Raw genomic sequence first — 23,783 nt, forward strand, 5'->3', positions numbered from 1 at the left:
TGTAGGGATCCTGACCCAAAAAGCAGTTGTGGGAGGTGGGAGGTTCACAAGGTTATGGTAAGAGGGGGAGGTTGTGGTACTGCTACCCTTACTTCTGCACTGCTGCTGGTAGCGGCACTGCCTTCAGAGCTGCGCAGCTGGAGAGCGGTGGCTGCTGGCCAGGAGCCCAGCTCTCAAGGCAGCTCAGAAGCAATGGTGACACTACTGCAACCTCCCTAAAATAACCTTGCGATCCTCTGGCAACTTCCTTTTGGGTCAGGACCCCCGGTTGGAGAAATGCTGGTTTTCCCCGTGAAATCTGTATAGTATAGGGTAAAAGCACACAAAAGACCAGATTTCAGGGGTGAGACCAGATTTCACGGTCTATGATGCGTTTTTCATGGCTGGGAATTTGGTAGGGCCTTAACTATATAACTTCATCAAGAAATTTCTGCATTGAGCCCAACAACTTGTGCTTGTCTTAGACTATATATCCTTAAAATGATATCTGGTCTTGATTTTGGCTCCAATTTATCAAAGCACTTAAGCATATGCTTAACTTTTACCATATGTTAAAATCCCAATGATTCCCTTTATACACATACTTAAGTGTTTGATGAATTGCGGCCTTAAAACTTCAAGTGATGGAGAATCTCCCACATCCCTTATTAAATGTTCCAATGGTTAACTGCCCTCATTGTTAAATATCTGCATATTGTTTTCAGTTTGATTTTTTTTCTTCTGGTTTCAGTATCCAGCTACTTGTAATGCATTGTATCTCACCACTCTCCTCATTACTTTATCCTCCCCATGAAAAATCAATCAATTCTGCCTCCTAGAACACCATGAATTAATTCAGTCACCACAAACAATAATTCTATACCTCCAACACATCCCCACAGTTAATCTACTCTCCAACAGGGTAGGGTATGTATACATAGCAACTAGACACCTGTGGCTGCTCATGCCAGCCGACTGAGGCTCACGGGGCTGTTTCATTGCTGTGTAGACTTCTGGGCTCAGGCTGGAGCTCAGTTTCTAGGACCCTGCAGCTGCAAGGTGGGAGGGTCCCAGAGTTCAGGCTCCAGGCCCAGCTCAGAAGTCTACACAGCAATAAAACAGCACCACAGCCCGAGACCCACAAGCCTGAGTCAGCTGGCATACAGGTTTTTCTTTGCTCTGTCAATATACCCATAAAGCTTTGCAGTTACTTCTATGACCCATGCACCTCCAATTAATTCTGCTGTCCACCATGCCCATAGGCTCTCCAATTAATTCTGCTCACTCCTATCCACATACCCACCTGCACAGAGGCTCCCTCAATTAATCCTGGTGCTGACCTCTCCAAGCACCCCACCCCAATCAATCCTGCCATCTCTCCACCCTCTATTGAAATCTGTCCTCATTTCAGGGTTATTGGTGGTCCTGTTCCCTTCCAGTCTCTTGGCCTCTCATATCCACTGGCTCTCTTTGGTCATCGCACTCCTTCTCCTGCAAAAAATACAGTGGCTCCAGCTCCTTTCCTCCTGGTGCTCAGAGGATGGACAAGAATAGAAGGAGTACTTGTGGCACCTTAGAGACTAAGTACTCCTTTTCTTTTTGCGAATACAGACTAACACAGCTGCTACTCTGAAACCTGTCAAGAATAGAAGGATATTTCATTCTCTCCTCGGCTTTGGGGAGGGGACTTAGCAACAATGTGGGGACATCAACCTGCCTTCCAGGTCTGGCAGGGGACAGAAGCAGCAGTAGTTGCAGAGCCAGAAGCAAGCAGCTGTTTTCCAGCCAGCTCTAAGCACTAGTGTTCCCCAGTGACCAGGCTGACCCTAAGCACATGAAGCAGCTCTGATTGGCTCCCCTTCTCTATTTCCCCCACATCCTAATGAGGGATAACCAATCAGAAGGGGATTTCACTGCAGACATATAGGAAGATCTGAAAACCTGTAGTCTACAGGGAAAGCCTGGCAACTGTAGAGTTGGCAGGCCCGCAATGCAATTCCAGTAAATGTCGGTTGAATTGCACTAATGCAACAGAGAGAAGAGTTTGGCTCTCCACATTTATTCTGTTGTGATACTTAGGTCTAGATCCTCAGCTGGTGTAAGCCAGGTAGCATCAGGTGAAGATCTGGCCCTTATTATAAGTGGACGTTCATCTCAATAATGATTTGGTTAAGGTGCAGAATATTGTTAAGCTGGAAGGTGTTAATGGCTGCCATCAAGCATGTCTTTGCTCTATAGATCAGTCACTGACCTGGTGCAAGTCTGTGGGAGATATTAACCACCTTTTATTCAGGCTAAAAAGAAGAAGCAGTTAAATGCCCCTTTTGTATAGTGATAGCTGAAATAAGAGGAAGCTGCCTCCCAAGGCACTGTATGGCAAAGCCAAACAGAAGCTACACTGTGTGGATGGAGGAGTTTCCCTGGGGATTGGTTGCAAATTCAGGGGCTGCAGATTGATTGGTCACAGCTCTGTGGGGAGGGGAGAGGCAGACAGTGAGAGAAGCAGTGGGGAGCATGGCCTTGGGAGGAAGCCAAGAGACAGAGATTCATTTGGGCACAATACTTTGTGGAAAGGCAGACTTGGATTGCTGAACAGGGAAACTGCCTCCTTCTGGTTGTTTTTATTGTGTTCAGGGAAACAGGACTTTGTGTACATTCTGTGTAAATAAACAGCATTGCACCAAAGAAATATCTGACTACTAACAATTTCTCCTCCTAACAGAAACAACCCTGGAAGGCTCCAAATGTTGGCCAACCACTCAAGTCAAAAAGGGGGAAAAAGGTGTTCTCTGGTATGCATAACTAAAACATCTATATATCTATCTAGCTGTATATCCAATAAACCATCCATCCATCTAGGTTTTTATGGCACACTCATTGCCATTATATTTACGTGTCTTACAAGAAGATAAAAGAGAAGATTTGTTATTGTTTTTGCCATCATTCTGTGGTTCAAGAGTGTGATGTGACATATGAAATCTATATGAAGATTTTAAACAACCAAGAGTCCTATAAAATTCTAAGAGAAATGAAGTATGACCCAGTTGAATGAAAAATATTTTCTAGTAAAATCAGAGAGATATATTAAAGTAAAAATAAAAGCAGCCTTTTTTTTAAACAACATACATGCTTAGTCATCTGTTAAACAGCAAATAACTTAATACAAATATCCTTGTATGTTAACAATGTAAAGTGTGATGCAGTGTTTTTTTTTTTAAAGGCCCAGAATTAAATGACTAGAAAACAATCATTATTACTGCTCTTAAGGGGTGGCAGCGCTGACATAACTACCTTTAGGCAGTTAATCCAGAATCATTTACTATGTCTCTCTGGAGCAGGACTCATAATTTGATTTCTCCCATTCTCCCCCAGACACAATTTACTTCTATAGGTGACAACTCTGAGTGAGATGCTGTGCTGCTCCTCAAGCAGCACAGCATAGAACTCTCAGCCTAGGCAGAGGGGGGCTAAAGGTAGCTTTAAACCACCTTTGTACTCTCTCAGTCCCGGGCTGTGCTGTGGCCCCAGGTCTAATTTAGAAAGTCCTCAGTCTACATATGGAAACCTCCTCAGACTACTGTATGGGTGAGATCATGTGGCCTTGCTCCCAATATATCCACCCCAATATGTCCCCATGAGTGGGGTCCTCAGAAGGCAGTCTTATGACTGTCTTCCCCAGTGCCTGTGCCAGTAGGGATTCAGAGTCAGATCCCGGGCTTACAGGGTATGTCTGCACTGCAATGTAAGCCCAAGGTTAGTAGAACTCAAGTCAGCTGACCCATGATAGGGAACCTAGGCTTGAGCATCTACACTGTATTCTAACCCTAGGTTAAGAATGTTCTGAACCATGCTTGAACCTAGGGTTGGTCCAACCTTTCAGTGGGTAGATCTCAGGCAAAGTTACCATATCCCAGAGTCTCTAGTGCCTTCCCACCCCCAAATGTGGCTGCTGTAGCCCTAGGAACATGGGGCACTATGAGAAAATTCTACTGCCCACCCTGCACATTACAGACAGTCTGAACTGCCCACTAATACAGCCTGTTATTTTGTTAACAGTTATTTTGTTCTGTGCACTCCCAGCTACCAGAGCCAGCAACATGGAGGCGGTGCCTTTTGACAAAGTTCTCTTGCTTGCACTTTCACTCCAGTGTGAGGAAGCTTGCAGAGCATCTGCGAGGCGCCGGTGGACATTTCAGTGGCGTTTTCCATCCCACCAAAGGTACCTGATGGATTTCCGAAGGCAGAGGAGTAAGTTGGCATCACAGACTCTCACTGGCCGATATTGCTCAGTACAATTGTCATAGCTGCTTATGTCCCCTATATAGACCGCCACTTCTGGTGCAGGGCCACAAGCACAGATTGGTGGAACCACATTGTTTTGCAGACCTGGGATGACCAGCAGTGGGTCCAGAACTTTCGCATGAAGAAAGTCACGTTTCTGGAGCTTTGTGATCAGTTTGTTCCCAACCTCCAACATAAAGAGACACATCTGAGATCACCCAGGCCAGTCTAGCAGTGGGTTGCTACAACTGTCTGAAAGCTGGCTGCTACAGCTCCATTACTAACCAGTTTGGGATTGAAAAGTTACCTGTGTGTAAAGCAGAGGCGGAAGTAACTGAGGCAATCAGATGTGTGGCTTACCCAAAGATGGTGGGTATTAAAGATATTTTAGAGGTACTTGCTGGCTTTGAGAGAATGGGGTTTCCTAACTGCAGCGGGGCTATTGATGTGCCCATAGTTTATCCTCCTCAAGGAGCACATGACTATATAAAACACAAAGGGTACTACCACATGGTTATGCAGGCACGAGGGTACCACAGAGACAGATTTATGAATGTCAGTGTGGGCAGTACAGGAGAATCATGGTGCCAGAGTTTTTCACTGCTCAGGAGTCTACTTTCATGGACAGGCAGAGACCCTATTTCCACCAAATGACATTGACATAAATGGTGTTACTGTCTCCACTGTTATTCTGGGGACCCTAGGTACCCTCTGTTGCCTTGGCTTATGAAACTATACCCTGATTTCAGAGGCCTTCACACAAAAAAAGGTTTAATTACACTCTCAACAGGTTTAGATGGTGGCTGAATGTGATTTTGGCAGATTAAAATCATGTTGGAGGTGTCTACAAATCCATTCGGATGCCAATGTAATAATCAATGCTGTCCTCATTACTATAGTTTGCTGTGCTCTTCACAACCTTTGTGAAGCCAGAGGTGAGCCATTTCCCCCTGAATGGACCTATGACAGTGAGAAGACACTGGATCAGTACCCTCAGCCAGAAAGTGCAGCTACCACTGAGGGAAGCTGGTTGCATCCCGGCAGCAGAAGTAAGGGATGCTTTGTGTTCTCACATTATGTACTTGCCTGGCCTGTTTGAAGAGGCGGGATAGTACCTGTATGAATGTGCCTCAGGAAAAAACTGGCTGATTTAGTTTTTGGGGTGACAGTGCTTGGGAATGGAGTGGTCTTTGTTGCCATACAATGTAAGTCAGCATGACACAATGAACATGGTGAAAAATGAATTTGGTTGTGGTTTGGGGGGGGCCCCAATGGCTGTACAGATAGAATTTACTGACATTTGAATTGCTGTACCTCCATAAATAGAGGAATACTGTTTGCTTTGTAATGCTTAATTACTCAACATGTTTTGAGCTTTATTATCTGAAATCATGATTGTATGATATTATGCAGTGATAGAAATAACCTTTCTTGAAAATATAACATACTTTATTTGTAAATAGCTCTTAAAACACTAAACCGCTCACAGTCTTGTGCAAGCCAGCTGCCCTTACAAAACCACACACCCAAAAAGAAAGGTCAGGAAAGAGTTAATACCCAATCCGATGCCCCTGGTCCCAGGTTCTCCTTTCTCTTCTTTACACGTTTACCCCTCACTTTGCAATGGGGGTGGGGCTGGAAGTTTCCATCCAAGAGGAGTGGACGAAAGGAAGGGAAGCTGCACAGTATTTAGCTGCCCTGCCCAGCTGCTCAAGAGTCCTGAATTCATGGGCCGCCCCGATATGGAGTTGTCCAAGCTACTGCTGGGTGGAGGGTATGTTGCTGGGGCAACATGCTATGGGGACGCAGCAGGAGCCAGTGTTCTTGCAGCCATTGTAGACAGGACTTGCTGAAACAGTTCTCTCCGCAGAGCTCTGTCTTCCTCTAGCCACTGTTCCTGTTCCAGGAACTGCTTTGCAAGTACCAGCTGCCTTGATAAAACCCTGTTCTCCACTGGGGTGGCGAGCCTCAGCCTTGCCTCCTGCCTGTCAGCATGCCATTATTCCAGTCTTTCATCCTTCTTCTTCTGGTACTGGACCTGCTGGTCTGCCCTCTCAAGAGCATCAGCCATAACTTCATCATGGGAACACTTCCTTTTGGAATGGTCCGTGAGTCCATGTTGGGCCAAGGATCAAGTCCCTGAACTTAGAACAGCAGGCAGTATAGGCTGAGGGTCCTGAAACAGCACAAGAAACAGAGGGTTATTGTTCAAAGTAGCTCTGTGGAAGAGCACAGAATTAATTACTGTGGAATCTCAAGGACATAAATTGTAACAGTTCTAAAGTGATCCTACACTGTGAAAGGGATGCTTCAGTCCTCTGTCTCTGGACACAGCCTTGTTAATCGTAGTTACAGAAGTGCAGAGGCAATGGTAAGTTTAAAATTAACACCTTCATTCTGTTTCATAAAAATGTATAACTAATTGCCTTATGAAGGAGGGGAATGTGTATAGCACCCTCACTGCAAATGGTTTTTTACTCTCTTTTCAGGCCTTTCATATTTTGGAAGACATAACAGTTCTTGGGGTGCCTTAGTGGCAGAGAGAGATTGATTTCAAGCTGTTGGATGGAAACCTGCAGTGTATGCAGCAGAAGAATTCAAATGAATAGTGACTGAACAGCACACTTGTGAGCGGAGTGGACTAGTTAGCTGTACAGATGGCTTGGAAAATATGCTCTTCCCCACAGTGTGACTGACTACCTGAGTTCCTGCTTCAGGAAAAGTTTGCAGCTATCAGCAGTCAGGACGGGTCAGAATCCATGAGGGAATTAACATGATGCTGTGTTAGCTCACACATGGTTTACCTTTTTATTGATGAATGCAAAACTCTTTGAAATCTGCAGCTTTACTCCACCTCTGCATGGATTACCTCTGCAATGGACTAGATTTGGAAATAGAATACTGTTACACACACATACACACACACTTTTCACTGTTTACAGGTAGCTGCATATACCCAGGAGAAGTGATTGCAGAGTGGCAAATTTCTAATTACTGAAAGGAAAACAAGAATGACTGTAGCAAACGTACTTTACAGCTGTGTATGAAAGTTTGAAATTCCAAGTTGCCATTTTGAACTACCCCTAGCGGAGGGTTGGGGAGACGGAGAGGGAAGGGATGCCTAGGCTCTGTGATATAATCCACCATTAGTGGCCAAATGCTGGTAGCTGGGGCTTACCATTTTTGCATTGCCTCTTAAAGCAGAAATCCTTTCCATTAGTGTAATAATAAACTTTTTATTTGAATCATGCACTTACCAGTTCTGGGGCAGCTTCTGTCCCCACTGGGTTCTCTACAGGCTCAGCAGCTGGCTATTCCTCATTGTGGGACGTGGATCAAACAACTCTTCTGAGTAGGGACGGAGAATTTGCTGTTGATCCTGATCCACAGCCTGCTCTGGGACTGGTTTAATTAAAAGAGTCATTTCATGATCCTGGCTGGGATCTCATCAGTCCCATGGCCTCTGGCTCCTATCACTCCCCATTCTTGATTCAGGGCCATCCCAGATCACCAGGTCATCATGAAGCAAGGTTAGCTCTGTGCTGGGGCAGTGCCTAGGACCCAGTCAAGGTCATCATAAAATAGGCATGCTGCTGTGAGTTATCTGAGGTATGATTCTTATCCCTTGTCTTCCTGTATTCACTCCTGCACTGATCACCTGTCCGGAAAATCTGCAGAGCTGCCAGATTTTTAGCTATCTGCTGGTAAGCGTGGTCATTCCTGGTGCTTTTGCTGAAGTCCACAGTTTTACTGGCCTCACACCACAGATTCACCAAAATTTAGCTGTGCTCGCATGACCAAGAAGCAGCACTGTTTTTAATAGAGTGCATTGTAGATTGTTGGCATAGAGAGAACTAAGGAAGTTGCCCCAAGGAACTGTGGATACTTTCGGATGACTCCCGGGAGCTAAGTCAAGCCGAGGCCTCATCTACACTGCAAAGCAATAAGGCTCAGACCCTAAGTCCTGGCTTGACTTGAGCTCAGACCCAACAGGGTCCTGGGACCTGGGTCTGAACCATGGGTTAGTGCAATTGCAGTGTAGATGCAAGGGGGCATTGCCTTGAGCCCAGGCACAAGTCCAGGCTTACATTGCAATATAAACATACCATTAGTGCACCTTCATGCTGCTCCAGCCCTTTTATCCAATCTAAAGGGGCTAGAGCAGGTGTCAGGATTTCATCTTTATATGCCATCCCAAAAGTTTATTGGTGCTTTACTTTGGTAATTGCTAATGTCATACTAAAGAGTCCAATAAGTCTTTCTGTCTCACATTCTTACCTTTTGCATTATGTGTGACAAAAGATGGTCCTGCAATCTTCAGCAGAGTACTAAAACAAACAAAATATCTAATTTTTCCTTTCCTTGTTGCTTTTTGAAGTGAAGCACCTGGATATAAGCAGGTGGCATTCACACCCACCTCCTCACAGTGTGCACACTGATAACACTTCAACCTCCCTGGACACTTGATTACAGATCTAAAAGTGGCAACTCTTCAACAAAAAAAACTTCAAAAACAGACTCCAACAAGAAACTGCAGAACTGGAATTAATCTGCAAACTGGACACCATCGAATTAGGCTTGAATAAAGACTGGGAGTGGATGGGTCATTACACAAACTAAAAACTATTTCCCCATGCTAATTCCCGCCACCTACTGTTACTCACACCTTCTTGTCAACTGTTTGAAATGGGCCATCCTGATTATCACTACAAAAGTTTTTTTTCTTCTGCTGATAATAGCTCACCTTAATTGATTTGTCTTCTTAGAGTTGGTAAGGGAACCCCCATCTTTTCATATTCTCTGTGTGTATATATCTATATCTATCTATCTTCCAACTGTATTTTCCACTCCATGCATCTGATGAAGTGGGTTTTAGCCCACGAAAGCTTATGCCCAAATAAATTTGTTAGTCTCTAAGGTGCTACAAGTACTCCTCGTTCTTTTTGCTGATACAGACTAATACAGCTACCACTCTGAAACCTGAGAGTGAATATTGTTCATACTCATGGTATCCCTGGGGCATGCCTTTATAATTAACATAAATAGAACAAACAAATCTAACACAAACGTTTCCTCTTAGCTTGGCTGTTACTTTTTAGCCATGACGTAGCTCTGACAACCAGTTCAGTGCACTCTGAAGTACCTTACTGCAAGTCAGTAAGGTGTGCTAAAAATCACAGATATGAGAGGGGGGAAAAAGTTGTCATTTCTTATTTGGGACTTTTCTTGCATGTGACCTGCAGCTACACTGCCTGCAGAGGAACCATACATGTTCTCACAAACTGATAAATACATAGTTATGTGATGTGGACTAACAGTTGTTGAGAACTAAAGGAACAAACTAATACGAAATTGCCTTTATAATGCCAGTCTTTGTTACATAATTCTGTAAAAAACTCTTATCAGCTGCCGGCTCCTCTATTAGGCACTGTGGCCTCCTGTCAAGGTCGAATCCCCACTCTGTCACTCCAGGTGCAGAATGTGGGGGCCCACAAGGATTCTAAAAATTAATACTTGCCACTCCAGGCTTGTATTAAACTCCCAACGTTACAGCTTTTCTCTGACCTTGGCTTGGTAAACGCTGCCACCACCCAAAGACAAAAAACCCCCAACAACTTTGTACCCAGGAAGGAGCACTTGTGAATTCCTCCCTGTGGGGTACCCTCAAGCCCTTTCACCTTCCCCTCCAGGGAAGAGCTGAGAGAAAAAACAAAGGAAATTAGTGGTTGCCACCAACTAATCAAACAGCATATGCACAAACCTCTTAGGACACCAAAAATCCAATCCTATTCTTAAAAAAGGTAAATTTTATTAAAAACAAAAAGAAAGAAAATACATCTGGAACTTAGACTTTTGCTAGATTTTAAAAGAGCAATTCCAAAAATCAAGCACCCAAAATAGCTTTCTTAGGGGGAACAGCTTAAAGTTTACAAGCAAACAAAAGCATCTAGGGTTAGCACAGAGGAGTCCACAAGCCAATAAGAAATAAAATAATCCAAATCATGTCTTTTTCGACATTCTCTAATTTTACTTACATATCTGAGGCTCCAGATAAGTAGGTTCGAGGTATGAATTGATACTCTATAATCATACCTGGCTTAAAGCTGGTTACAGCATTACTGATCCGTGTCCCTGCAGCCCAGAGAACAACAGACAAAGGGAAAGTTTCTTTCCCAATTTTAAAAAGTTCTACCTTCCCATTGGCTCTTTTGGTCAGGTGCTCACTCCTTTTCTTTTACCTGTGGGCTTGTTAACCCTTTACAGGTAAAGCAAGCAGAGAACAGACCAAGAGGGATTTTACAGCTAACTGGCTGGCTGGGTGTCTATCAAAGGGAGCTACTTCCCACCCCTCCCCTTCATGTATCACACCTCCTCTCCCACATTCCATGCTCTCTCCACCACAGTCAGCTCCCTACCAATGATATCCAAGTCTGTTCCAATAATGATGGGAAGGGAGCATCTTTCTGGTATTTTATTATTACTTTCTTAGGGGTGGATGCTGCAACCCTGGATGCTTATAGTGAGCAATACTTATCTATGTAATCCTGTCGTCTTTCAGAATGTGAGCCTTAACCATAGACTTTTAGCTATTTCTTACTTCCTTCTTCGATCACAAGTATGCAGAATAGCCTTGTCATGCCAGTGGCCCAAGTACATCATTATTTTCTGTAATTACAGGGTATTCTCATTATTACTTTTATATTTTGGATCACAGGTTCAGAAGAAGAGGAAATGTGTTTGCCAAAGGTCCATTTTTGGTTTTAGCAAACTGACATGAACCTCTCGGTCCTTGCTTGTTGTCTCGCAGTTATAAGTGTACAAAATAAAACTGGTTTCATTCAAACAGGAACCTTTCTGAACTTCAAGGAGTGTAAACCAGCTCTGACAAAGACTTGACAAATGCGTTTCAAACAGAACTTGAAAGGGTAACAGCTCTAGAAGAGGCTCTGTGGTAGCCTCTTTCCAGTACTGTCACTTCTCACAATTTTATGATGATTCTCACTACATCTGTTGTTTTTCTTGAAACCGCAGCACCTGGAGTCATGTGATTACACAGGACTACTGTGTTTCTTTTGGATTATATAAATTAGGGGCACTGTTTCTTTCTTTCTGGCCTCTTTTTAGTGGACTGTATTTACTGAGTCATTCTTATGGATACAGACCTATTCAAGCTAAGTGAATCATTTTTTCCATGACTACTACAAAAAATTATATTTGAATTATGCATAATGTTTTTATCAATAAAATACACAATGTTATTCAATCATGATGTTCAAACCCAATATGTATGGACTCTTTATTTTGGAGCAGGCAGTTTAGTGACAGATCTAGAAGAGGGACTTGCTAATGGCCTCTTTTAACTATACCTCTTGGTTTTATTTACTAAATTTAAAAGATTCTTACCATTATCTTGGTATTGCTGGTCTCCCAGTATGCTGAAATGGCACTAGCATATGCTTTTAGTTATGAGAGGCAGGGATGTGTTAATTTTAGAACCAGAAAAAATGTAGCTTGATGGAACTGAACAGAAGTAAAAAGGTGAGAAGTTTAGAAACCTTTTTTTCTCTTTTTTATTCAGTTTCACCCTTTTCTTAATATAACTTTCATGTTTGAATACACAAAAGCATCTATCAATGCAGATTTACTACATCTACCCCGTTCACTAAATCTAATGAATAAGATTACTGCATGATGTTATTGTTCCACATTTGTTGTAAGATTTGGATATCAGAAGTCAGTTAAGAATATGGTAAGCGCTCTAATTTCCTTGCTATTGAGGGCTGGTTATGCTGCTTTAAGAGTTTGTATGGTAATTTTCTGTGTGAATTAATAATAATCTTTAAAAATGTAAATAAAATCTCATCATGGAAGTGTATGAGAATATCCTATAATGTGCTGATCACAGATTCCTCAGAATGCATCATTCTTTTTAGCACCTTTGCAAACAGCGATTCAATAAGGACTCTTATGTTGATTATCGACACGAACATAGTCTTCAAGGGTTGCTTGATATCATCTCTGTGATGAAAGTCCTTGTTTGACCTGTCATGGGCTCTAGAGGTTTAACTTCGTTCTGAAAATAAAGACCAAGTCAGTTAAGAATATTTGAGTAAACAAATACCTAAAAGGAAAAAAAGTGAACCTATTTATTCAGAGACAGTTTATGAACCCTTTACTCTCTCATTGTGTTGCTGCACATAGCATTGATGTTCTTTTCTCTGACTGGAGAGCTGATTTTTTGCCAAGGGGAGGGAGTATTTATAAAGTAGGAATACTCAGATATATTTCTCATCTTATAATTTAGGTGGTGTGACTAGATTTATGGTTGATAGACTGCCCACATGAGGGAAAGGACTAAAATTAAAGGCATGAATTATTCAGCAGACGAGAAGGTGTACCTGTCAGTATAATTTTGAATATGCTGCTTTTATGACCTGGTCTTGCTCCTATCAGTGTCAACAGCAAAACTGTCATTGACTTCCAGGTGTGTAGAGTGGGTGTCGTTCTTTTACTGTATAAACCGTAAGCTCCTTAGGGTATGGACCATGTCTTTCTATCTAGTTTAAGACCAGGTGCAACAAGTGAATGTAACAACCAGTAGGAGGGTCATGAAAAAGGGGAATCAGATTAACAATAACAGGAAATAAATACAGATTATGCATTTACTTTTTGCATACGTTCATAATTCTGTATACTATAAAATCTTTGTTTTAAATATCAGCAATCTTCACTGTTTTTCTGCTTAGCCATTATCAGTTGATCTCCTGCAGACATAATTGTAGGAGTAGTTCTTAAGAAGAACTGAAGGACAGGTTAGTAACTTTATGGAGTGGTTCAGGACGAGCATGCCATACATAAACATGGAAAGAAGCACACACACATGCTTGTGGGTGAAGCAGAGTGTTGCCATTCAGGTTGGCATCGTTGGTGGGGTATGTGTTGAGGGGTGATAGAGCAGATAACTAGGGAGGAACAGAGTTGTGAAAGGCTTTAAAGATGTAGTAAAGAAGCTCAAACATGACACATTGGAGTTTGGACAAGGAAAAGCTACTAAGGACATTTAGAGAGGAGTGACTTGGCCATTGCAATGTGCAATGCATAGAAGTATTCAGTAGGACATCAGAGTTTTAAAGCTGAATGTTGTAGTAGCTACAATAATTCTGCACAGTCTTCATACAAGAATAGTGAAAGACAATATTCTTGATTTCCATACTAACTCTAATACTGTTCAGCATTATATAGTATCTATGTCAGAGTCCTGTATTTTGGGAGATCCTCATATATATATATAAATAAAAGAACCCCCATCACGACAGCATCCGATCACTCACAATCATTATCCTCACAACATCCCTGTGAGGTAGAGAAGTACAATTATCCCCATTTTACAGATGAGAAACTGAAGCACAGAAAGACTAAATGACTGCCTAAACTTTCACAGGCAGTCTGTGAGAGAGCAGGGAATTAAACACAGGTCTCCTAGGTCACAAGCCAGTAGTCTAACCACTGACACAGCCTTCTTCTACCTACTTATCACATACACAATTTTGCTCATTGAAAGACAAGTACCCAGGGGCTCCATACACTCTTCCATAGTAGGGACAGAATCCTTCTGCTAATGTCTTTTAAGATAAATTCTAGTGGCAAATAGCCAGGAATTTAATTTTGCATCTATCCCAAGACCCAACTGGGAGGTAGGGGATGAGAAATAGTTTAAATTGAATTAATCTAACCCTAACTGTTCCTGCACTTCTATCCTGTGATATTCATTCTTGGACATGTGGATCTCATACACAATATTACATTGTACTATGGCTCATAAAAAGTTCTTACCACAAGTATTCTTTATAGTAACTAGTATAGCAGAACTGAAAATCCAAAATTAAGTTATGAATTTTAGCTTCAACAGGATAAAAATCCACAAGAGTCAAAACCTGAGACCAGATGTTTTTTTATTTCATCCACCAGAAGTATCCCAAATCTATAATTTTAACAGTGTTGAAAATCATTTGTGGAGGAAGTCAATGGACACTCATGCCTTGGAAGCTAGGGCTTCAGAAGTGGAAATGCCTGACACTGAAGGTTTTGTCCAGTTTAATTCACTTGGATTATCAAATTCTAAAGGATGTAATTCCTCTTCAATAGCCTCTTCTCAACAGGGTATCTTCCTTCACTATATTGGTGAGGTGACTCCCTTTGTTACTGTCATGCTGGTATGGGTCACCCCTGAGAAGGCCAGATTCAGGGCAGACTGTAAGAAACAATCCAAAACTGGTCGCTTATTCTAGAATTAGATTTCACCAAGCCAGTAACAAAAGTGAGCTCCTGGATCACCACTGGTTAACAAGAAGCCCAAACACAGCACCCTTAGGCATCTCAGTCCCTGGTTTACCATCCAGACAACCAGATTTCTGTGATAAATAATTATTAAAAACAGAAATCACATATAAAATTCTTCCAATCACAAAGGCTCAAACACACCCCCACCTTAAAATATATTTCAGATTTTACCCCCAAATCACACTGATAACCAATCCTTTAATAAACAAAACATAAAACCTTTATTAAAATTAAAAAGGAAGAGTTATTAAGAGGTTAAAATGAATCATATACATTACAGTTAATTTCAGAGTTTGTAGATCTGGATAATAGCAGTGATGTTAAATCTGCTAGCTTGCAATAAGTCTCTCTGGATCACCCAAAAAAGATTAGAGTCCAAAGAACATCTTAGATGTAGAGTCTGTTAGAGGCCTTCCATGAATTATCCAGGACAATCCAAGTAGTTACTTGGAGATTTCCATCTAATGGCTTAAACTTTCCCTGTTTAAAAGTTCAGCAGACTAGAGATTACAGGATCATACCCAATGCCTCTCTTTTATAGTTGAAACAAGCTATCAAGTTTCTTGAGCACAATATGTGTTCAAAGATTCCTCTTTATTGAGCCCACAAGGACCCATCCTTTTAAGTTAACATAACATTTCCTATGCATACACAGGTAATTCCTCTACACTGATTTACATAAGGCAATTGCTGGTCACTTGTTATAATAGGGATAGATAAGCTGAAGACAATATAAGTAATATCATTAGTTCATGTAGTGTTTATACATCTTTGATCTTAAGGTTGACTGAACAGAGCCGCATATATAATGTAAAGACAATTAAGACATAAAAAGGATTTAGCATCTAAAAGCTAATTTGATGACACTGGTAAACTTCAAACAAGACATAGGTACACAGACAAACACATTTAGCATCTACTCTTGATTCCTATTACTACAAATGAATGAGATAGTGATTGCTGGTCTACTTAACATTTCTTTGATACCCACACACAAGTGAATTGTCCTGATTACAACTGCAGTGCCACTTATTAAGCCTCTAAGGATCATATACAGGTTAGCTGGTTTGCCAGCACCACAGTTATAAGATTCCCATGGCAATTCAGCAGGGGTTACAAGCATCTTAAGGTGAAGCCTGTTTTTTTTGTACTTTAGTCAGCTCCAGCCATATAGAATCTTGGATTGCAACTACATCGAGGGACAACAGATGATGCTGTCTGATACCTTTCCTCAACCAGTTATATCAGATTGTCCAATAGTTAGGGCACTAAGTTGGAATACAGGAGAATGGGGTTCAATTCCCTGCTCCATTACAGACTTCCTGTGTCACCTTGGGCAAGTCGCTTAATCTCTCTGTACCTCAGTTCCCTACCTATGAAATGAGGATACTAACACTTCCCTATCTCACAGGGGGTTGTGAGGATAAAATACATTAAAGATTGTGAGGTACTAAGATATTACAGTAATGAGGCCATATGAGTATCTAAGATGGACTGGGGCTCAGATTCATTTGGCACAGCAAAGAGAGAGGAAGAGATGACGGTACTTATGGCTCCATAATTCTCAGGGCAGACTGACCTCACCCTAAACCCTGGTGGAGGTGATTTTAATGCACACCAGCTGGGTATAGCTGAAGGGTACTGTCTTGCAGCTTTGCTTCCCCACCTGCACAAGAGCGGGAGCTGGGGGTGGGGATGGGGTTCACTAAATCAGATTAGCATCAGCTGAGCATTTCCCTATGACAAGGGAATTTTCAGGTGGGAAAATGTGGCTTCTTTGCAGCTCCTTTGAATCCCCCATACACACATAAGGATCTATATATACAGCAGATCTGTTTAATGAAAACTCAGGTAGTACTTCTCTCATGTGTCCTCTGGCTTGATCAAGATTTTTACTTCTTATTTGATCTGTTATAGCATATGCCTGTAACTGTCCCAACTATGACTACTACTGCCTGTAAAAAAAGAAAATCTTTTTGACAATTAGGCAGAAAAGTTCACAAGCATCTATCTCAGCTAATGAAGGCTAAACATCCTGACAATGTGGGGGCTGGGAAAGTTGCAACTGAGAGGGGGAAAAAAAGTGGACAGGCTATCACAGGCAGCTCCAGAGATCTACATTTCTAAGAACATCTGCTTGCATCCAGCATAGAAGTAGGTGGTTGGAGGTGATGGAATGAAAATAGAACAGAAGACAACACCCAGAGGGAGTTCAAGATAATAGCATAAGATAATAGCACTGCAAGATTCTATTTTTTCCCTCTAAACGCTATTTTACTAGTTATCAGGTGTTCCTAATTAATAATCATTTCACTAACTTCTTACAACTTGTTCAACTAGCTCTCCAGATAATTAAATGTATTGCCACATACTTCACTGACTCTCTCTGCTAGATGTTTTCCATTCTTAGTACACTTCTTCAAATATATCTTAGGTACTGTACTCTGTTTGGTCTCTGTCCCTTTCCGTTTTAAGTCTGTTATTTCCATTAGTCTAGTTGCTTATTTATCTCCTCTCTTACTTGGCAAGTCCTTCTACAAGGCAAATGTTATATACTTCTCAGATGTCATATTTTGCATATACAGTCACTGTTTTCAGTAGTGTGAATTAAAACTGTTTGCAGTTTGGCACTTGCCTTCCCAAATGATAGCCATGTTTTCTGATGTGCTAGTTCTGCTGCTGGTGGAGGAAGCAGACAAGGAGTTGATTAGACTAGAGTCAACTTGGAATGGCTGTAGTTAAATAAATATACATGGAACAACAATACCTGAAAAGCAGTTTCTGATATTAAAGCTCCTTATTTTTGAGATAGAACTGAAGGAATTAATGGATGGGGTTGAAACTCCTTAACCAGATTATTTTCATTCTTATTCATAGAGGCAGAAACGATAGTGTATCTACAGTAAGGTTGCCTAACATTTCCTGTTATGAGACCCTGTCTTCAGTTGCTTATAATTTTTGCCAAATCTTAACTGTTTGGTCTGAAATGTTTCATGGGTAGGTGTCTGCCAGAAACTTTTTTTTTAAGTTTCAGGTAAAATGCTTCAGTGGTACTGAAGAATGAAATTAGGGAGGAATACATTGTTTAGTCTATGGTTTTAAAAAAATTCATACAACTGTTTCACGGAAAAGCGCTAGTGCCTCCATGCTTTGGAGCAGGGATTTGAAATTTAGCGTGTGTGTGTGTCACACTACTGATGGAGGGATGTGCCTTTTAATGTCCCCCCAGAAAATCCACCCACACTTAGCCAAATTATGAGCCTCTGGAAACCACAATTCACACATGCTCAGTAGACACCTGTTAGAGTTTTGCAGCTAAATTCTCTGAAGATTCTGTCCACAATGAGCATGCTTCAAGTTGGAGCTGTACAGGACTTTTCTTACAACTGCTCATTCCAGCTGCTAGGGGTGAAAAGGGACAGAAGGGGGAAACATTGGCTATGCCCCCCAAGTCCGTTTGAATGTAGTGGGGATGATGAGAGTGGGGGGGTGCAATACAAACTGCAGGGAAGAATAGGGACAGAGTAGGGGGGGGGCAAAGGGTCAGGCTCTAGGGAAGAAGTAGAGGCAAAAGGGGCCCCAGACAAGCAAGTAGATGATAGGGGCAGAAAGAGGTAGTCAGAAAGGACCGGGGCAGAAGAGTTTATAATCCCTAAAGAATACTCACCTACAAAACCCAGAATTTAACCCAGGATTAGAGTCTGAATGTTCTTCTGCTATCTAGCAAATAGCTATGAAATACACTAGCAAAGTGTGCATCTCCATTCATCTCTACTGGCTAGTCCTTGCAGAAGGTAATAATCTATTACTGCTGCCAGTTACTCCATTCGCATATGCAGTAGAGCAGTGGTTCCCAAACTTTAACAGCCCACGAACCCCTTTCACTAAATTGTAAAATCTCATGAACCCCCTCCTAAAAATGAATATTTCCAGGGATTTAAGTTTAAATTTCCTCTGCACTCCGTGGGGCTCCTGCTGCTGGACCCCATTGACTGCTCCGGTCAACTGAGCTCCACTGAGCTTGGGCTGCAGGTCCCGCTGACCGCTAGGGCTCGGGCTCTCAGCCGCACGTGGAACGCTGGGGTTCTGGCGGCCGGCTCCCCCGCTGACAGGGGCAGGGCTCGGGCTGCCAGCCCCAACTGCCCTGCCCTGCTCTCCCTGGGGCTCGGGCTGTCTGCCCTGCAACCAGGTCCCACCTGCTGCCTCCAATGCCCAGGGTCCTCTGGCTGCCATTAGTGAAATTTTTCTGGCGAACATTCTGCAAACCCCCAGGGGATCGCGAACCCCAGTTTGGGAACCACTGTAGTAGAGTTATGTGCTGTGGATCTAAAGGGCCCAACCATACCGACGACCCATGTGGAGGGTCACCGTGGGTATGTCTACACTCTGTGCTTAATTAGTAACGAAAGAGCTGCTAGGGTTCAAGCAAATTTTTTACATTCATAACTAATGCAGCAGCCAGATGGGGCTATGAACTGCCTAGTCTAGAGGTGCCTGCCTACACTGCAGCATAAGTCCAGGGTTCAAAGTCAGGCTTGAGCCCAATCCCCCTTCTATCTACACACGAATCGAAACTAACCAAGGGTCCAAGCCTGAGTCAAGAGGGGATCCAGGCTTCAAGCCCTGTTACTTTGCAGTGTACACACAAATCAAAACTAACCGAGGGTCCAAGCCTGAGTCAAGAGGGGAATCCAGGCTTCAAGCCCTGTTACTCTGCAGTGTAGATGCAGCCCCACTGGACTTATGCTCTGAGAGCCCTCCATAGGCTGACTTTCTTTCTCCTCTGCATAGTCAAGTTTGCCGGACTGTCAGCTTTTCACACACTGCATCATGAACAAAGGGCTAGAGCAGCCACATTTTTGGGAGGGTGCTAAGAAGTCTGGGATATGGGATTTGGGATTGCATAATGCAGCACAGATGCTGGCCCAGGTTGGGCCCCAGGGTTCAACAATTCCTAATCTGGGATTACAAATAAGTGTAGACACTCAAATCTGAGGTTAACAAACCCAGGGTCTCCTAACTCAAATTCTAGTAAGCGTGGTCTTACGTTGCAGTTTAGATGTACTCTGTAGTTCCATACAAAAGAATTTGTTTTTTTCTGTTTGTTTGTTTTCAAATAACCTTTTAAAAAATCTAGGAAATTATATTTAGAAAAAAAACTGTTGCAGAGTCAAGCCCTCAAAAGTTAGGAAATATGGACATAAAGATTGCCTGCAGTGTGGCATAGTTGGAAATTAAGATCACATCTTTTGAGTTAACCACAAGAACATCCTTCTTCTTTACAAAAAATAAGAGTACTTTATTTGTGTTATAGACAAACTAGGAAAAAATTCTTAGTCATACAGTTCAAGTAATTCCAATCCAAATTCCTATAACCCTTAAAATTGTTATTGTACAGGAGACACCATTGACTAGGATCTAAACAAGAGTTTAAAGAAAGAATTGGGATGGTCTGATAGTACAGGAGTTAAAGTTAGGAGATATGCATGAATTCTAATTCTGGGTTTTCCACAAACTTCTGTATGACTTTTGAAAAGTCCTCTGTGCATCTGTTTTCCATCATTAAAACAGCTTTCCTTATGGGGCTACTGTGAAGTTTAATCAATGTGAGTAAAATGCTTTGAAACTCTCACACAAAGAACATTAAAGAAGTGAAGTATTATTATGCGCTTTTCATATGACTGGATGTTGGTATAGTTAGGAAACTTTGAGGCTGTACCACTTGTAGCTGTACAATTTATGCAATGTATCATTAAGAAAATGTTGTCTAAAGATGTTAATTTCCTTGACTCTCCAGTTAAGTCTACAACTATGTAATTGTTTACAGAGCCTTTCACCTACACATCACCAGCTGAATTCTAAGCCAGGTCAGAAGAAGCTGAATATAACCAAAACTACAGTTGATATGAGCAAAGTTCACTCCTCAGTGTCTCTATTTGGTATTATGCAGCCCAACACTCACACTTTTCCTTCTGACTCCATGCTTTATGCTCACCTGCTACTCTGTTAAGCTAATTAAGATGCACACTTGCAGTGTCTTTAACCTCAGACCAAGATAATTAACCCACTGGATTAGAGCAACAGTTTACTATATGAAAGCTTATTGGAGGCTTCTGTGAAACGAGCTTAGTGTCTCAATGTGACAGGTAACATTATTATTTTGGATGGGGGAAAAAAAGTGGAATTAGCAATGGATAGTGAGTTGAATATAATTTTTTACTTTTTAAATGATGATGAATTTAAAAATGGTGAATATTTGTCTTGTTATAACCTTGCTTCCTTTCCTGTTGGGGTTGTATATTCTGCAAATGCCAACTAAGGACTATACCCTTCCCAACTCACTCGGTCAATGTGTCTATTTATGTCAATAGAGGGGGACTTGGTGCCTTGAAGTAAGCAATCAGATAATTTAGTGTTTGTAGCTTACACTTTAACAAAATAATACAAATTCCTTCCTTTCTGAGGAGAAAAGAAATCCTATAACATCTGAAATATTGCAGGTCCTACATGTAGGCTTAGAACAATTAAATATTTATCAGTAAATGTTAGTAAACATTGATTTCATGGTACACACACTCACAGACTGACAAAAATATTTCCATCAATAATAATTGAAATTTACAGATGGGTAAATAAGAAAAATGATGTTTGAGAACTTATTAGAGTTTGATGTAAGGATATACATACTTTGTAAATTTTGACACATGATGTTGACAATCTGTATTTTAGTGGTTATAAAGATTTAACTTTTTGAATGTCAACATCTGTCATTTAATAATTGTCTGACCCTGACTCCCATAGTTTCCTGCAACCATGAAAATTCAAATTGGTAAAAAACAGAAACGCATGCTTTAAAATAAGCATTGATTTTTATCCTTTAAAATTATAAAAAAAGAAAATGGATTTCTAATATGTTTTCTTACATGGTTTGGCAAAAACTTAGTACCTCTAAACACAGACATTAATGTGCCAAACAAACTATGTGAACAAAGTTTTGGTTCACAAAATACGGAGAACCCGCCCCATCCCCCAACTATAGGTTAACAGATTAAGAGTCCTATATGGCAATCACTTAAGTACATATTTAATTTTACTCATTTTTGGAGTTTCACAGACAGCAAAGCGACTATTAACATGCATCAAATAAAGAACATACATATTTGCAGGACTAGTGCCTCAGAGTGAGAGCAAGATCCTCATTACATAATATCTGTAGTTTAGGGGAAGGTACACCAAGCTAAAGTCAAGCACCCAAGGGCTGTAATCCAGCTCTTCTCTTAACTATACCTTATATTTCTGTGCACTTCATGAACCTTATTACCTTGGTGAGGTAAATTTTTCCTTTGAGCGTTCTGTAATTGATCAATGGGGTACCGCAAAACTTATTGGGTGGAAATTTTGGATGAGACCTTAAAAAACAAGGTTCTGCTATGCGTGGATATTAATGATCAGTGGCACGTCTTGCCTTGATATTACTGGCCAAAATTTTTCCTTCCACTATTTTGCAGTATGCTGTGTGCTGATGGACTGTTCTACTCCATCCCCAAGTTGTCTGCATTTCAGTTGTATCGTATGTATATAGCAATTAAATTGCTTTCATGTGAAAAACACCACAGAAGTGTAAAACTTTATTTAATATACCATACTACTTGGTGCAAAATTCAAGGTGAAGAAACGATGTTCAATTGTACAATTTCAGGTTTGTTAGATTTTAAAAGAAAATTAATTATGTCTGACTTTTCTAAAAAGGAGAAAATGTTTCCTACTGTTTTAAAGAAACACTTCTAAAAAAGTCATTTTTAGAATTCTTACAGTGATCTCCGCCACATCACTTTATGTTGTGGGTGTAATAGTCTCAGTCACAGTATATCTCCTCAACATTTAGGAAAATGATTTCTGTAATTTAAAATAATAACTCAACTACCTATCTAAATAATACTGTGCATTAAGAGCTTTCTGCTTAAATTTTGAAGATAATGAGCTCATCCACCTACGTGATGCTAGCAAGTATCTTCCACTCCTCCACGGTAGAATAATGCAGCAATAATCCAGTTCCCCTCCAACTTTCATGCAGAGTGCACTGAGAATAGAGGATTGTGATCTTGCTCCCATTGAAGTCTCTGGAGAAAAAACAACACTCCTATAGACTTCAGTGGTATAGGCTCAGGCCTACAGTCTGCAACCTTTAACAAGTTTCTGTTGCTAATGCAACCACACAGAGTTCATTAATATATTTAAAAGCAAATTTTCTTTTAAACCATTCTGTGCTTACGGCCTGTCTTATGATAGATAGTTTCCTAGTAAGGGGTGTTTACAGTATGATAGTATGCCTAGATATAGGGTAATGTCATAGGGCATATCTACATGGAAGCTTGGAGGTGTAATTCGCACTCAGGTAAATGTATATGTCAGGAGTGGCTAAACTTCCTGAGCCTCCAAGCCATATACGACAACCTTCAGAAGTTCAAGAGCCAGAGTGTACCTGCTGGGGCTCTCGGCTTCAGCCCTGTGGTGGGGCTAGGAGCTTCTGCCCTGGGCTGCAGGGGGTCTCGGGGCTTCAGCCCCATAGGAGGTGCCGAATGGGGCTCGGGACTTCAGCCCCACTCCTGCTGAAGCCCTGAGCCCCAGCAGGTGTGCCCCATGGGGTTGAAGCCCCGAGATCTCCCCTCCCTGATGGACAGAAGAAGCCCCTTGCCCAACCACCCCACTGTAGGCAGAAGCCCCGAGCTGCCCCCGACCAGTCTGGGGGTGCACGGGGGACTCTGAGAGCCGCACTTTAACTGTCAAAGAGCCATATGCAGCTCACAAGCCACAGTTTGGCCACCCCCGGAATATATGCTAACTCTGCTTGAGCTACTGCCTGAAAATAGCAGTATGGGTGTGGCAACATGAGTGGCTATCTGAGCTGCCATTTGAGTATTATCCCTCCTGACCCCCTGGCTACGTACTTGGGTGGGTAGCCCAAGACACTACCCTTGCCACCACAGCTTCACTACTATTTTTTGGTGCTAACTTGAGCAGAGTTAGTGCATGTACATCTACCTCAGCTGGGAATTACATCTACCAGCTGCTGTGTAGACATACTCATTGAGAACTCTATTTTCAGGAAGTGCTCAATGAGAGAAGACTGTGCATACGTAGAGGAAGTTATAAATCCTAAAGGTTGCAGTGTCTTAGCTCTT

The 23,783-nt window shown here is 41.7% G+C and overlaps 1 long non-coding RNA gene across 2 annotated transcripts; it reads right to left on the reverse strand.

Annotated features, from left to right (window-relative positions):
- Positions 1–5,703: 5,703 nt before the first annotated feature.
- On the reverse strand, positions 5,704–23,178 carry LOC144261208 (uncharacterized). 2 transcript variants are annotated; one of them, XR_013345176.1, is made up of 3 exons: positions 22,596–23,178; positions 7,518–12,334; positions 5,704–7,141 (listed from the first exon to the last, which is right to left on the reverse strand). It is a non-coding gene; the product is annotated as an uncharacterized LOC144261208 (long non-coding RNA). The 2 variants fall into 2 exon arrangements; XR_013345175.1 differs by having other exon boundaries at positions 5,704–6,436; positions 7,065–12,334.
- Between the last annotated feature and the right edge of the window lie 605 nt (positions 23,179–23,783).

The sequence above is a fragment of the Eretmochelys imbricata genome, chromosome 2 (assembly GCF_965152235.1).
Source record: "Eretmochelys imbricata isolate rEreImb1 chromosome 2, rEreImb1.hap1, whole genome shotgun sequence".
In the NCBI taxonomy this organism is placed as follows: domain Eukaryota; kingdom Metazoa; phylum Chordata; order Testudines; family Cheloniidae; genus Eretmochelys; species Eretmochelys imbricata.